Source organism: Chelonia mydas, chromosome 2 (genome assembly GCF_015237465.2).
Source record: "Chelonia mydas isolate rCheMyd1 chromosome 2, rCheMyd1.pri.v2, whole genome shotgun sequence".
In the NCBI taxonomy this organism is placed as follows: Eukaryota; Metazoa; Chordata; order Testudines; family Cheloniidae; genus Chelonia; species Chelonia mydas.
This window is the reverse complement of record NC_057850.1, coordinates 255,109,916-255,126,834: the sequence shown is the minus strand read 5'-3', so window position 1 is coordinate 255,126,834 and position 16,919 is coordinate 255,109,916. Positions and strand designations below refer to the sequence as shown.

Below are 16,919 nucleotides of genomic sequence, written 5' to 3'. Positions count from 1 at the left end.
AAAGGACGATCTTGTTGTTAAGGAGGTTGAATGCTGGCTTGGAGAACTGGATTCTCTCCCTGCCTCTGCCACAGAGTTCCTATGTGATGTCGGGCAAGTTGCTTAATCCAAATTTTTCACAGGTGGTCACTAATTGTGTGTTCCTCATTTCTTGGGTGTCTGGCTCAAGACCCTGGAGCCTGAGGTGCAGAAGTGCTGAACACTCGCAGCTGAAAATGGAGTCAATGAAAGCTGGACTTGGAACATATAAATATGTTAGCTATATCATGCTATGTACTCTGAAAAATCAGACCCTAGGGGTCTCAAATTGGGCACCCAAAAATTAGTGCCTACTTTTGACCTTAATTTCTCTGTGACTCAGTTCCCCGTCTATAAAATGGGGATAATACCACCTCTATATCTCATAGTGTTGTTGTAAAGATAAATTCATTAATGTTTGTGGAGCACTCAGAGACTATTCACAGATTCCAAGGCCAGACGAGACCATTGTGATCATCTCGTCTGACCTCATGCATAACACAGACCAGAGAACTTTTCCAAAATAATTCCTATGGAGATAAGAACCATAGAAAATGCCCATGAGGAAGTTAATAATTCTGTCTTCAGAGCAGGGTTTGAATAGTGTGCAGTAAATAAGGCCTGGCAATACACACTGAAACAACAAGGAGAAAACAAAATATTGAATAGCTGCTCACTAAGTGAGCACTATTCATCCTGTGCACTGAAAGAGGCAGGGATCTTGTGGGAAAAAATAGCATGTGGTCATGTAATTAAAGACTGTCATGACGTAACTGCACAAGCGGGCTGAATTAAGGTTGCACAGGCAACCTTAACTCTGGCATTTTCTAGTTTCTGAATGTTTGACTTTGAAGCTTAATAATACTCTATATAATCATATATCTGTACATTAAAATGGAAAATCTACACGATTTGCAGAACTGACCAGTGATTTTGACCCTCCATTTTTGGGGATCCTACTCGACACACATTAAAAGTGCCCTATATTCCAAAAGTACTGAGCTCTGACACCTGAATCTCTGAAATTCAGGTCCCTTTAATGTGTTTCAAGTTGGAAACTCCCCCCCCCACCCCCAAAAAATAAAATAAAATAAAATAAAAAAGATTGAGTCATCCAAAGTTTGTAATCACTTTTGGGGGGGAAATTATATATATCTGAAATTATCTGAAATATATATATATATATATATATATATATATATATATATATATATATATAAAATATTCATAATTTCAGATTTCATATACATATGTGAAACCTGGATTCTTAATTATGTTTGGATACTCCCAGTACCAGGAATAAAGCATAGTAATAAACTTGAGAATTAATAGCAAGTGCACTTATTACCATGGAAACACAGCCAAAACAAATATTAGGAGTTTCTGATTCTCAGAATTCACACATGCCAATACAATTACCCTGCACGGTTACCCATAGATCTAATGATCCTAAGCATACAGTATGTATATACATCGACAGATATATTTCCTCACTGTATGTGCTAGATGCCTTGTGAACGATCCTCTGCTTTGTAATCACTTCTGAGGTAATACAGAATTTGTCAGAGTTAGGGGTTGAAGGAAGGGGGCAGGAGGGGAAGAGGGCGATTTCAGTTTGTTTTGTCCTGTTTCTAGGCTCATATGCATACTTGTCTCAGACTGCCTGGGTGTTGCCATGGTGAACTTTGATAAATCCACATTATGGGTGCTGTGAAATATAAAGCAATGCCACATTTCAGGGAATGTGGTTCATGGAATATAGCAGGGGGCCAGAAACTTCCAAAGTGACTCGGTCAGATTCAGCGCTCGACTGGTCTAAGGAGAAAAAATTAAAGAAATGTTTCTACAATGACTAGAAATCCATGGCTCAGGGAGTTTCTATGAGCAAAGAAGAAGTTGCACTGTCTTCTGCGATGGCTTTTGCCTTGACCAGTCTATATTCATTGCAATTAGTTTTAATCAGTATGGTTAAAAATAAAATCCATTTCCCCACCTCGTTACTGTGCTGAGCACCAGGGCCATTCCTTACTTCATAGGGGAAGAGGGAACAGAACCCAGGACCTCCGGCTTCAAATGCACTAGCCTTTACCAATTAAGTTGAAGGAGACTTCACCAGCAATGTAGGACATCGGACTACAAAATTGAGCAGCATTGATCCCATCCAATAGAGGGCAACCAGGCACATCTATCTAGGTGCTTATATAATATTGAGAACTTCAATCTTTAATGTATTTATCTCCCTCACACCTCTGTAAAGTGAGAAAGTACTATTGACCCATTTTACGCAAGGAGAACTGAGGTACAAAGAGACTGCGTGACTTGCCCAGGGTCACACAAGAAGTCTGTGGTAGCGCTAGGAAGTGAAGCCAGGTCTTCCATCACCAAGGTGAGCACCCTAACCACTCCACCACCCTTCCTCACCTACACCGTGGTTGTGTGCTTAGGAACAAGCATATCATGTGAGAAGAATATTCAACAAGGAAAGAGGTGATAAGGCCATCAGCTACTCTATAGTGAAATAGGTTACTCCACATTGACCAGTCTTTGTTAATTATTAGTAGCAATATTTCAGTTCTTTGCAACAGGGACCATATTATGTGTTTGTACAGACTTTAGGATCAACTTAGGAGAGGAGGAAACAATGTTTCTGCTTGAGTGGCTCTTTTCTTTTGGTTTAGCCCAAGTTGACTAGCAACAAGTTTATACTCAACCAAAATAAGCCACTTTTAAACCACCATCAGAGTGTCCTCACCCAAGTTAAAACTGGTTTAACCAAATTAATTTAAAAACCTACTTAAGTTCAACAGATGCAACTTTCCCAAGTCAACAAGACCTAAGCCTCATTTTCTCACCTGTAAAATGGGGATAATACCACTTTTTTTTCTGCAATCCTTTGTCTCTCGTCTGTTTAGACTAGAAGCTTTTCAGGGAAGGGAATGTCGCTCATTGTGCATACAGCACCTAGCACAATGGAGCCAGATCTCAGTTGGGCCTCTAGGGACTAGAATAACAATAATAAATAATAATGGAACCCTTCTGCCTGGTGTCAGCAACAACAACAAAAAAGAACTAGGTTCAATTTCTACGGATTCCTTCAAAAAATTAAACTTTACCAGCTTGCTCCCCCACCCAGAAACCTGGGAAACTAAATTACTTCCCCTGAATAAGCAGCATTTTCACAAGCACTGAGCCTAGGGGGTTAAAACAAAGAGAATTTTACTGGAGGTGAGGAAAAGGTGACACAAACTGGGAAACAGCAACAATTAATAAAAGTCTTCAGTAAGATTCTCAGCCCCCCGGCTGTCTTGGCAGTAGTCTTCACCTCAGTCTTCCTCCTCTCATAACTGAGAGCGTCAGATGTATTCTAGCCACTTCCTTGCTCCCCCTCACAGTTTCCTTGTCCAGAATTGAGAGAATCCAAGAACTCAGGCAGGCCCGTCTCCAGCACCGAAGGGAAGTGTGTTGTCTGGGCAAGTCAGGGAGCAATACCACCTGAGCCAGCAGAATCGATTTCAGCTTTGATTGCTGGGAAGAGGGATTGTAATAGGGTGAAACCTCATCACGGCCTGGAAAAGATGTGGGGGGGCGGGGGGGTGAGGGTTAATAGTCTATTTACCTACTTCGTTGTTTCTCTTCCAGAGGGGTGGGACTGGGAGGCTACAGGTGATAACTTAACTGACACCTGGGCCTCATGAAAGGGGAGAGAGTTCATTCTGAAAAGAGGAACCAGAGGGTTTCCTAGGAAGGAGCCTGACCCAGGGTCCACAGGAGAGCAGATGTGGCAGGCAGCCTGAGGGACTAATGGGGGAAAAAAGACTCTAGAGTAGCTGAGGAAGGAGGTTGAAGACAGAGCCCTGAGGAAGGGCTGATTGTTGAGGGGCTTTGGGACATTAATCTGAGCTTTTGTTCCCCCAGAAGGGCTCTGACATAGATCCTTCTCAGCCAGAGGGCTGAATTACACACCAAGGCAGATGGCCTGCATGAGGCCCTGGTGACAAAGACACCTGAAGCATTGAGCCATGATGTAAAGGGGTGCTCCTGGGGTGCAGGGGTCCACACCACAGTCCTTCAGTTAGCTACTGCTCTCTGGGGCTTCAGCATAACCTGTCTCTACTCAGCTTGCTACCTCAGACAAGGCTTAGGGCCATGCTAAGCGTTCAGAAAGATCAGTGGCATATGGAGCCCCTCACAGGCCTTCTCACGAGCAGGGCTGTCAAGGTTCCTTCCCCACTCTGAACTCTAGGTTACAGATGTGGGGACCTGCATGAAAACCTCCTAAGCTTACTTTTACCAGCTTAGGTTAAAACTTCTCCAAGGTACAAACTATTTTACCCTTTGCCCTTGGACTTTCGCTGCCACCACCAAACATTTAACCGGTTACTGGGAAAGAGTTGTTTGGAAACGTCTTTCGCCCCACCAAAATCCTCCCAACCCTTGCACCCCACTTCCTGGGGAAGGTTTGGTAAAAATCCTCACCAATTTGCATAGGTGACCACAGACCCAAACCCTTGGATCTTAAGAACAATGAAAAAGCATTCAGATTCTGAAAAGAAGAATTTTAATAGAAGTAAAAAGAATCACCTCTGTAAAATCAGGATGGTAAATACCTTACAGGGTAACTAGATTCAAAACATAGAGAATCCCTCTAGGCAAAACCTTAAGTTACAAAAAGACACAAAGACAGGAATATCCATTCCTTTCAGCACAGCTTATTTCCTCAGCCATTTAAAGAAATCATAATCTAACGCATATCTAGCTAGATTACTTACTAAGTTTTAAGACTCCATTCCTGTTCTGTCCCTGGCAAAAGCAACACCCAGACAGACAGACCCGTTGTTCTTTTCCCCCCCCTCCAGCTTTGAAAGTATCTTCTCTCCTCATTGGTCATTGTGGTCAGGTGCCAGCGAGGTTATCCTAGCTTCTTAACCCTTTACAGGTGAGAGGGTTTTTCCTCTGGGCAGGAGGGATTTTAAAAGTGTTTACCCTTCCCTTTATATTTATGACAAGGGTACTCCTAGCAAAAGATAGAAACTGCTTTGCCTCTCCATTAAGCCTCTCAGGCTACCTTATCCAACTGTGCCTGCCTGTGCTCCTTGTCCAGGTGACCTCTTACCTCAGGCATGTTTGATGGAGTTCTCTTGGTCCTTCCTTTCCCAGCAAGGATAACAGCGTTTTATGGCTCCCAAACTCAAAACTTCCCTGTATTTTAACCAAATGTCCCAAAACGTCACCGAAGTGAAATGCAAGAGAGGCTGGCAGCAAGTTACCTCCCCAGCAGAGCCTCTGGGGTTCTCAAGCAGCTGTGGGCTGCTTGGCTCCCTGTTCACCAACTGGGGTCAGTAGTGAGCTCCGTACTCCAGAGGCCTTCAGGCCAAAGAGCAGTGGTTCTCGACCTATTTATCATGGATGCAGCCCACCAGGTGTTACCTGGGCCGCAGATTGAGAACCACAGCGCCTTTCCAACCCTCCCAGAGATGTCTGTTCCCAGCGCCCCCAGCCCAGAGACCACTCCACAGAGCAGGGCCAGGAGCAGAACAACGGGCGTGAGGCAACGCAGCTGGGACCCCAGGCTCTGCCAGGCACGGCTGGGCAGCAGGGCAGTCGGGACCCTGGGCCCTGCTGTGCGGGCCGGGTGGCAAGGTAACCGAGACCCTAGTGGGTCCCACGTGGGGTCCCAGCCTTTAGCACACAGCTGTTGAGAACCACTGCCGTAGAGCTTACAGTATGTATAATATTAATGCTCAGTGAAAGGTTGAATGGTTCCAAGGTACCATTCTGATCAGCACCCCAAAAAAGTGGATTCATATATAGTAGATGATATTAAAAACTCAGCATTCACTGCCCCCCGATGCTATCCATAACTGTGATGCCTTCCTGTATTAGAAGAGACCACCTCACTGTGCAGTGGTAAATGTTGAGTGTATGGTGGTGGTCACAATACTTAGAAAATCCACATTTCCAAAGGGAGGCTAAACATCTCATGAAAACTGGGCCTTCCTGTGATGTCTCAGGAACGTCTTCATTCCGGGGGGGAAGGGGGCTGAAAATATCCACATGAGCAACCTTTTGTCTCCAGCCCTGGTGCTGCAATATGTATAGATGCACGAATGAGAACAACAAGGGGACCAAAAAGCTGAACAAACTTGCTCCATTAAGGTTGACTTCCAAGTTCAGAATAGATCTTATTTGACATGAACTAGTTCACCCTCCCATAAACTGGACGTGCCATAGTTGATGCACTGGGGCCACTGTTCCCTCTAAGCTGTGCACGTGTGCGTGTGCACACAGATCCTAAACCCTACACACATGGCGAAACACCACACACACAACAATTTGCACAGAAGCACAATTTGCACAGAAGAAATTTTTTGCACACATGGCCTGTTAAAAATTAGAGGGAACATTGACTGGGGCCATGATGATGGCTATTCTGAATGATTACCAGCCTCCAATAACTTCACAGCTCCACCTCTCCGTGTCTTCCCCATTGGGTGTTCCCCTGCTGTTCCCCAGCTAAAGCCACTTTCTGGAGCCTGGCCCATTTCTTACAGGAAGTTGGCCTTCATCATGATTAAATCCATTAATAAAAGCAATCGCCACATTGCTCTTTGGAGATCTTTTCCCAGCCATATTTGATTCCTATCAGTGTTTTGCCACTGTGACATTGACTACCCCCAAGCATGTGAATGGGACAGAACAGGATGATAATAAACAGGAAAGGGTTTGAAAAAGAGCTACATGAATGATCTGAGGTCCATAAATCTGCATGAGAGAGACTAAAGGAGCTCTGTCTACTTTGCTTAGCAAAGAGAAGGTTAAGAGGTGATCTGATCATGGTCTATAAGCACCTACATGGGATGAAGATTTCTGACAGGCGAATGCTCTTTAATCCAGCAGACAGAAGCATAGGAAGACCCCGATGGCTGGAAACTGAAGCTGGACGCATTCCGGCTAGAAATAAGCCTCAACATTTTAATTGTACGGGTATTAACCATTGGGACAACTTATCTAGGGATGTGGAGGATTCATCACTTGAAATCTTTACATTAAGACTGGTTGTCTTTCATATAGAGATACTCTAGCTCAGGGTTGGGCAAACTTTTTGGCCCGAGGGCCACATCTGGGAATGGAAATTGTATGGCCGGCCATGAATGCTCATGAAATTGGGGGTTGGGGTGCGGGGGGAGGGAAGGGGTCTGACTGGGGCTAGCGATGAGGGGTAGGGGGTGCAGGAGGGTGCTCTGGGCTGGGATCGAGGGGTTCAGAGGGAAGGAGGGGGATCAGGGCTGGGGCAGGGGTGCAGGCTCCGGGTGGCACTCCGGGTGACCAGGAGGGGGTCAGGGGTGCAGGCTCCAGGTGGCGCTTACCTCAAGCAGCTTCCAGAAGCAGCGGCATGTCCCCCCTCTGGCTTCTATGGAGAAGCGCGGCCAGGTGGCTCTACGCACTGCCCTGTCTGCAGGCGCTGCCCCTGCAGCTCCAATGGGCCACGGTTCCCAGCCAATGGGAGATGCACGGGCAGCATGAGGAGCCCCTTGGCTGCCCCTACATATAGGAGCTGGAGGGAGGACATGACACTGCTTCTGGGAGCCATGTGGAGCGGGGTAAGCCCCTGACCCCACTCCCAAGCTGAAGCGCCGGAGCGGGGCAAGCCCCCTGGACTCCACTTCCAGGCGGGAGCTCAAGAACCAGATTAAAACATCTGGAGGGCCGGATGCGGCCCCCGGGCCGCAGTTTGCCCACCCCTGCTCTAACTCAACCAGACATTATGGGCCTGATCCAGGAAGCTCTTGGTGAAATTCTCTGGCCTGTGTTATACCAGAGTTCAGACTAGATGATCATAGTGGTCCCTTCTGGCCTTAAAAACTCTCTGAATGAAAAACAGAACGTGTGAGGCAGATACCAGAACACTAGGTGGCCCACAAAGCGCCACCTCCAACCAAACACATTGGGTTGTTCTGTGTCCTGGCTGTAAACCTTAGAGAACACATCTGTCAGGGCTCTGCATGGTACTGCCAGGGATATTGCCCATTACATGATTTGTCCGTATTTAGGCTTAGCCAACCTAAGCTGATTGCAGGTCCTTAAAATTGCTTTTGTGCCATGAACACTTAACGCTAAACCTCTTTTAATTTGCACCGTGCTACTCAGAGAGATCAGATTCTTCTGTGCAACGTAAATTCCCAATCTGGCAGCGTTAGCCTTTTTTTTTATATAATAATAATAATTTAAAAAAAGAATTTAGTAAGGATTTGAGTTTCTTTATTGAGCTTTTATTGTCCAGCCTTGTAATTGAATCACTCTGCTGTGACAGCACGACCAGGGGCTCTTATTAGCAAACTCTATAAACAATGGGCTTGATCCCTTTATGAAAAAGCATTGTGGAGGGAATAGTTAAGCCAAGCTAAAAATGAAGCCCAAGCAAAAATAATTACAGATTCCAAAATATTTAAAACTTCTGGCTGCCCCCCACCATGCCCCCCTACTGCCATTCAACTGCTCAAATCCTTTCTTGTTTGCTGTGTCGTGAGTCGTGACAACATATCATATGCAATGTGATCTCCATGCAGGAACCATTCTGAGAATAACACAGCCCTCTCTCTCTCAGAGCAGCGGAGGGTTTTGGAGCATTGCTGTCACTTCCCCCGGCCATGTGATTTTGCATTTACTTGTTACCACAAGTGACCTCAACATGAAACTTTACAGTCTAATCTGAACTCTATTAAAGTCTTTCCATTAACTTTGGATCAGGCCCGTAACTGGTCACGTGCATTAGTTTGGTTTTCTGCATATGTTATGCCTCGAGATGGGCATATTATTAATTATGTGTACTGTGATAGCAGCCAAAGGTGCCAATGAGGATCAAGGCCCCATGACACTGGACACTGCACAAACACACAGGAAGGAAGACATGGTCCTTGTCCCAAAGAATGCATATATCCTACTTTGGAGGGTATCTCTGTGTCTTTGTGGGTCTTCTCTATTTAGTTTGGGGGCAAGGACCGTCTCTCACTATGTGTTTCTACAGCACCTAGCATACAACAGGACCCTGATTAGTACTAACAATTAATAATGGTAAATAAAGGAGTAGGAGAGTAATGATCATAAGTTCAAGTAATGACATTGGTTAATAAGTTGTCTGCATGCATAACTTGATGGCTCTAAACTACGGGTCTGATCCAAAACTCACTGAAATCAATGGAAAACCTGGGAGCCTTGAGTGGGCTTTGGATCAGGGCCTTTGGGCCTTGATTTATTTTTTTGACCTCTCAGTAATGAAGTGAATCATTTCTTCACCCATCTCATGGCATTGCCGATGCTTAGGTCATTCATTTCTTGCAGGCATCACAGACGGAGTGGGTCTTGAGGAATAACTTGAAGTGGAAGAGAACAGAGGCCTGATAGATTAGTTTGGTTCCATGCTCATGGCCAGCATGGAAGGAAGCAGGGAGATCTTTGTGGAAGGAGTTTGTGGGACAAATGGACGAGCAAAGCAGATATGCAGGAAGAAGGAGAGTTGAGAAGAGCCTTAAAGACTGTGATAAGAAACTTGAACTTGATGGAGTAGAAAATAAGGAGCCAGCCCTTCAGAGCCTGATTGAAACAAAGCTCACAACAGTCAATGGTAACAATCCCGTTAGCATCAGTGGGTGTTGTATCAGGCCCTCAGAATGGGTAGTGACATATTCAGAGTGATGGGTAAGGAAGGTGATCTTGGAAGCTATGTTGTGTATGGACTAAAGAGGGGAAGGGGAATAGGATATTGTAGATGTTGGAAAAGTCAAGGAGCAGGAGCTTGCAGTAATCAAGCCATGAGAAGATGAGGCTTGGATGAGAGATGAGATGTTGGACAAGAACTGACCAGATGAGATGATAGGGGTTTAGACAAGAATTCGTATGTAAAGACAGAAATTAAAGGTCAGAAAGGTAATGGAGTAAGAAGCAACAGGATTTGGACATTGCCTGGACATGTGGATTGCGGGGAGTCAAAGATGACACTCAGTTTGAAGGCATGAATGAGGAGGAGTTTTGTGCTGCCAACAACAGTGACAGAGAATGGGGGAGTGGGGAGGAAAGATCAAGAGTTTGCTTTCGGCCATGTTAAGTTTAAACTGGGGGCAAGACATCCAGGAGGAGATGCCTGAGGGTCAGGCTGAGATGTGGGAGTGGACAGAGTATGGAACCAGGTTGGGACTGGCAAGGTAGACCTGAGAGATGTTGCAGCTGGGTGACTGGATGATATCCACCCAAGGAAAGGAGTATAAAGCAGGAACGGTTAGAGCCTGGAGACACCCCAACTGAGAGTGGGAAAGGGCTGCAGATAGATTGTGAAAGCAAAGCCAGACAGGTAGGAGGGCAAAGGAGCTCAGTGCCTCTGAGGATCAGGCTTCTAAGGAATAACAGACTCCAGGAGTGAAATCCTGGTCCCATTGACATGAATGACAAAACTCCCAATGACTTCAGTGAAGCCAGAATTTCACCCCAGGTTAGGCTTTTAGTGGGAAGTTAATGTCTGGATGGAGACCAAACCAAACCCAAACTAGTTCTTCACTGGCAAGAAATGCCTGACCCGTAGCTCATCATTACTCTTATGAACTGTGGAAATTTTTTTTTAAATGTATAGGAAAAAAAGCCAATTATTGTACTGCGATTAAATTGAAAAGTTAATCTGGAGGTTTCTATGGACACAGAGCTCTGTTTACAAGCTTGGTCTTTCCCTTGCGTATAAAGACTGGTATGGTGACCAATGGGAAAGCAAGGCCTCATTCTCCACATTCCATTAGCTTCATAATTCCACATTCAATGATGGTTTTAGTGCCATATGGTGCAGTCTGATACGAAGAAGAAAGTACAAAATATATATCACATATGACTCACCAGTCTGGTTTCTGGCAGGAAATGGCACATATTGATGAAGTGAGGGTGACATTTTTAGACCTTCACTACGATCCTCCAGCCTATAAGGTTTGCTGGGGACAGGTTTAGGTTTTTCTGATTTTTTTTTTTTAAATACAGAGCGGATGGCCCAGGCATAATTCTGACTCTCTGAAGTCAGTCAGAAAACCACAAAGGAGAATAGTTTCCAGGTGCTGGGGCTTCCAAGATGTAACCTAAATAACAACATCATCCTTACCTAATGGTCTAACCATCTTAAGCGTTAAGCAGGGGATGAATGCATCATGAGGTTGGGAATTAAGGACTCTTCCATAAAAGACTACCAAGAATGTGGGTATAAGAGGCAGCAGTAATGTGATTTCCATCCATCCATTCCCTTTGCATGGGCTAACTTCCCCCGGTTTTACACTGTTATGACTTAATGTTTATCTCAAACCACAAGAAGAAAGGCACGGAAATTCATGGAGGCAGTTTTCCACGGATTCCTTTAACTTTACACATGATGCAGATGGAATTCCCCCATGCAGAAAAAGATTCTATATGAAGGAATATCCTGACAAAATCCCCACTTTATTATTTGCATCATCCTAACGCTTAGAGGCCCCAACCAAGTTCAGGGGTCCATTATATTAGGCAGTGTACACATCGTAATAACCCCTACCTGTTGTACAGTACTTTTCCTGCATACATCTCAAAGCACTTTACAATGGAGGTCAGTATCCTTATCCCCATTTTACAGATGCGGACACTAAGGCACAGGGAGGGGAAGTGACTTGCCCGAGGTGACCCAGAAATGTCACAAAAGTTCTGAGAACTGAACCCAGCTCCCCACAGGCCTAGGCAAGAGCCCTAGCCACTAGGGCATCATTATCTACCTGAAGAGACACTCCCCAAAAGTGTGTAGTCTAAACTGACAAGACAGAGGACGGCTGGTAGGAAAAAAGTTGTCTTGTCCCCTTTCACAGATGGGGCACCGAGGCACAAGAGAAAGCAACCTGCCCAAGGTGACACAGGAGTCTGTAGACCTGACATCCGAACTTCTGAGTCCCAGCTCAGTGCGAATCTGAAGTTTAGCAGATTAATATCAGTAGCAACAAGATGTGGGGTATGCAGCCCTGGCTCGGCAGCATCTCTGTTCTTATTCCAGTGTTACTCCCAGAGAAGAATTTTAGCTTTCACACAGCTTTGCTAATGCTCCCGCTGTAAAACTGCCAAGCTTCAACGTAGGCCAAAATAGCTGCAGACCCATGAATACATCAAGCGTAGCTCATAGGCACGTCTGAGACTATTTCTGAGAATGTGCTTTATGGGGGATATGTTGCATATATAACACAGTAATTACAAGAGGATCTCCCTGCCCCTCCCCCCCGTTTGTTATTAATTTCAGGCGAACTTGGGTGAATTTCAGTATTCATGAGGAATTTGATGTTCTCTCGACCAGCGGGCAATGTGGCCCAGTGGGACGGTGCTACACAGTGACTCAAATGACCTGGCTTTTACTCCTGGCTCTGCCACTGACTTGCTGTGTGAACTTGGGCAAGTCACTTCACCTCTCTGTCTGTTTTCCCTCCTTCCCTTTGCCTGTCTGGTCTGTATAGCTTCTAAGCTCTCCAGAGTAGTGACTGTCTGCAGCATCCACCACAGTAGGGCCCTAGGTGCTTCCATAATATAAATAATGATAATAATGCTACTTTGCACCTTGATCTTGTTAGATCTCATCAGCGAAAACAGGGACAGGCTGAGTCAACACTTGGCTGGGAGATACACCCTCCCCCTGAGAAGCACAACCACTGATCTTCCAGGAGGTGGTGGTAGTCATTCAATAGATGTCACTTTTTCCTACGGCTGTGTCTGCACTGAGCTTTTTCCCACAGTTCCCAGCTGTTTCACTACCACAACAAGGATGGAGGTTCTCCCGTAGAGCAGACACTTCCTTACCTCCGTGGAGGCCCTGGCAGCCAACCCTTCCTGGCTGAATCGATCATTTCCAAAAAGGCGAAGGGGCCACAGTCAATGCTTTAACCGTTCCTCTAGGATCAGTTGAGCTTCCATCTGGCTGTCACTGGAACTCCCGCGGCGCAGCAGGGAAGCAGGCCGCTACTCGCCTCCTTTAATTGCGATGCAGCAGGCAGCCAGCAGGGGAGCTACAGAAGATGGAAGTGATGTACCAGCCTGCACCAGGAAAGCCTTAGATAAAGCCTGCTAACACAGTGAATGGCCAAACCCTCCAGGCAGTGGACAAGTTCACCTACCTCGGCGGTACGCTGTCACGTGCAGTTCACAGCAATGATAAAACCAACGCCGGAATTGCCAAAGCAAGTGCGGCCTTTGGCAAACTGCGTGCAAACGCGTGGGAGCACAGAGGCATTAGTCAACAAACAAAATTGCAGGTCTGCAAAGCCATTGTGTTGCCAGCTGTGATGTATGCATGTGCAACCTGGACAGTGTACAGACACCAGGTTATGAAGCTGAATCACTTTCCGTAGGCTGTCTTGAGGAAACTGATGAGGATAAGATAAGACAAGGTTCCAGATACTGAGGTTCTCATACGTTCAGGCATTCCAAGCATCCATACTCCATTGAGAAATCACAGTGAGATAGGCAGGCCATGTCACCAGAATGTCAGATGAGTGACTGCCAAAGATCTTCTATGGTGAGCTAAAGTGCTCTCAGGGAGGCCAGAAGAAACGTTTCAAAGACTCCCTATGATACAGCATGGCCAGAAGACAGCAGCAGGAGAGTGTTAGAAGGGAAGAAAGACGGAAGAAAGAGGGAAGAAAGTTTGCTATTAATTGAAGAACCTGAAGCCAATTAAAGCACCTGAAGCCAGTCACATGATAAAAACTCCCTGCTTCAATCAGACAGGGGAAGGAGTTGAAGCAGAGTGGATTGGTGTTGGAGCAGAGAGCAGTTTGGAGGAGTTGAAGCAGAGTGGATCGGCGTTGGAGCAGAGAGCAGTCTGGAGGAGTTGAAGCAGAGTGGATTGGTGTTGGAGCAGAGAGCAGTCTGGAGGAGTTGAAGCAGAGTGGATCGGCGTTGGAGCAGAGAGCAGTTTGGAGGAGTTGAAGCAGAGTGGATCGGCGCTGGAGCAGAGAGCAGTTTGGAGGAGTTGAAGCAGAGTGGATCGGCGCTGGAGCAGAGAGCAGTCTGGAGGAATTGAAGCAGAGTGGATTGGCACTGGAGCAGAGAGCAGTTTGGAGGAGTTGAAGCAGAGTGGATCGGCGTTGGAGCAGAGAGCAGTTTGGAGGAGTTGAAGCAGAGTGGATTGGCGCTGGAGCAGAGAGCGGTTTGGAGAGGTTGAAGCAGAGTGGATCGGCGTTGGAGCAGAGAGCAGTCTGGAGGAGTTGAAGCAGAGTGGATCGGCGTTGGAGCAGAGAGCAGTTTGGAGGAGTTGAAGCAGAGTGGATTGGTGTTGGAGCAGAGAGCAGTCTGGAGGAGTTGAAGCAGAGTGGATTGGTGTTGGAGCAGAGAGCAGTTTGGAGGAGTTGAAGCAGAGTGGATCGGTGTTGGAGCAGAGAGCAGTCTGGAGGAGTTGAAGCAGAGTGGATTGGAGTTGGAGCAGAGAGCAGTCTGGAGGAGTTGAAGCAGAGTGGATCGGTGTTGGAGCAGAGAGCAGTCTGGAGGAGTTGAAGCAGAGTGGATTGGAGTTGGAGCAGAGAGCAGTCTGGAGGAGTTGAAGCAGAGTGGATTGGCGTTGGAGCAGAGAGCAGTCTGGAGGAGTTGAAGCAGAGTGGATCGGTGTTGGAGCAGAGAGCAGTTTGGAGGAGTTGAAGCAGAGTGGATTGGCGTTGGAGCAGAGAGCAGTTTGGAGAGGTTGAAGCAGAGTGGATCGGCGTTGGAGCAGAGAGCAGTTTGGAGGAGTTGAAGCAGAGTGGATCGGCGTTGGAGCAGAGAGCAGTCTGGAGGAGTTGAAGCAGAGTGGATTGGAGTTGGAGCAGAGAGCAGTCTGGAGGAGTTGAAGCAGAGTGGATTGGCGTTGGAGCAGAGAGCAGTTTGGAGGAGTTGAAGCAGAGTGGATCGGCGCTGGAGCAGAGAGCAGTTTGGAGGAGTTGAAGCAGAGTGGATTGGCGTTGGAGCAGAGAGCGGTTTGGAGGAGTTGAAGCAGAGTGGATTGGAGTTGGAGCAGAGAGCAGTTTGGAGGAGTTGAAGCAGAGTGGATTGGAGTTGGAGCAGAGAGCAGTCTGGAGGAGTTGAAGCAGAGTGGATTGGCGTTGGAGCAGAGAGCAGTTTGGAGAGGTTGAAGCAGAGTGGATCGGCGTTGGAGCAGAGAGCAGTTTGGAGGAGTTGAAGCAGAGTGGATTGGCGTTGGAGCAGAGAGCAGTTTGGAGGAGTTGAAGCAGAGTGGATTGGCGTTGGAGCAGAGAGCAGTTTGGAGGAGTTGAAGCAGAGTGGATCGGCGCTGGAGCAGAGAGCAGTCTGGAGGAGTTGAAGCAGAGTGGATTGGTGTTGGAGCAGAGAGCAGTTTGGAGAGGTTGAAGCAGAGTGGATCGGCGTTGGAGCAGAGAGCGGTTTGGAGGAGTTGAAGCAGAGTGGATTGGAGTTGGAGCAGAGAGCAGTCTGGAGGAGTTGAAGCAGAGTGGATTGGTGTTGGAGCAGAGAGCAGTTTGGAGGAGTTGAAGCAGAGTGGATCGGTGTTGGAGCAGAGAGCAGTTTGGAGGAGTTGAAGCAGAGTGGATCGGCGTTGGAGCAGAGAGCAGTCTGGAGGAGTTGAAGCAGAGTGGATCGGCGTTGGAGCAGAGAGCAGTCTGGAGGAGTTGAAACAGAGTGGATCGGCGCTGGAGCAGAGAGCAGTCTGGAGGAGTTGAAGCAGAGTGGATTGGCGTTGGAGCAGAGAGCAGTTTGGAGGAGTTGAAGCAGAGTGGATTGGCGCTGGAGCAGAGAGCAGTTTGGAGAGGTTGAAGCAGAGTGGATCGGCGTTGGAGCAGAGAGCAGTCTGGAGGAGTTGAAGCAGAGTGGATTGGTGTTGGAGCAGAGAGCAGTTTGGAGGAGTTGAAGCAGAGTGGATTGGCGTTGGAGCAGAGAGCAGTTTGGAGAGGTTGAAGCAGAGTGGATCGGCGTTGGAGCAGAGAGCAGTCTGGAGGAGTTGAAGCAGAGTGGATTGGTGTTGGAGCAGAGAGCAGTTTGGAGGAGTTGAAGCAGAGTGGATTGGCGTTGGAGCAGAGAGCAGTTTGGAGGAGTTGAAGCAGAGTGGATTGGCGTTGGAGCAGAGAGCAGTTTGGAGAGGTTGAAGCAGAGTGGATTGGCGTTGGAGCAGAGAGCAGTCTGGAGGAGTTGAAGCAGAGTGGATCGGCGTTGGAGCAGAGAGCAGTCTGGAGGAGTTGAAGCAGAGTGGATCGGCGTTGGAGCAGAGAGCAGTCTGGAGGAGTTGAAGCAGAGTGGATCGGCGTTGGAGCAGAGAGCAGTCTGGAGGAGTTGAAGCAGAGTGGATTGGAGTTGGAGCAGAGAGCAGTCTGGAGGAGTTGAAGCAGAGTGGATCGGCGTTGGAGCAGAGAGCAGTCTGGAGGAGTTGAAGCAGAGTGGATCGGCGTTGGAGCAGAGAGCAGTCTGGAGGAGTTGAAGCAGAGTGGATCGGCGTTGGAGCAGAGAGCAGTCTGGAGGAGTTGAAGCAGAGTGGATTGGAGTTGGAGCAGAGAGCAGTCTGGAGGAGTTGAAGCAGAGTGGATTGGTGTTGGAGCAGAGAGCAGTTTGGAGGAGTTGAAGCAGAGTGGATTGGAGTTGGAGCAGAGAGCAGTCTGGAGGAGTTGAAGCAGAGTGGATTGGCGTTGGAGCAGAGAGCAGTTTGGAGAGGTTGAAGCAGAGTGGATCGGCGTTGGAGCAGAGAGCAGTTTGGAGGAGTTGAAGCAGAGTGGATTGGCGTTGGAGCAGAGAGCAGTTTGGAGGAGTTGAAGCAGAGTGGATTGGCGTTGGAGCAGAGAGCAGTTTGGAGAGGTTGAAGCAGAGTGGATCGGCGTTGGAGCAGAGAGCAGTCTGGAGGAGTTGAAGCAGAGTGGATTGGTGTTGGAGCAGAG

General features: G+C 47.3%; 1 long non-coding RNA gene across 1 annotated transcript; it reads right to left on the bottom strand.

Annotated features, from left to right (window-relative positions):
* Positions 1–1,551: 1,551 nt before the first annotated feature.
* LOC122464363 lies at positions 1,552–3,577 on the bottom strand. The gene is made up of 3 exons (XR_006288311.1): positions 3,409–3,577; positions 2,871–2,979; positions 1,552–1,833 (listed from the first exon to the last, which is right to left on the bottom strand). It is a non-coding gene; the product is annotated as an uncharacterized LOC122464363 (long non-coding RNA).
* Positions 3,578–16,919: the final 13,342 nt, after the last annotated feature.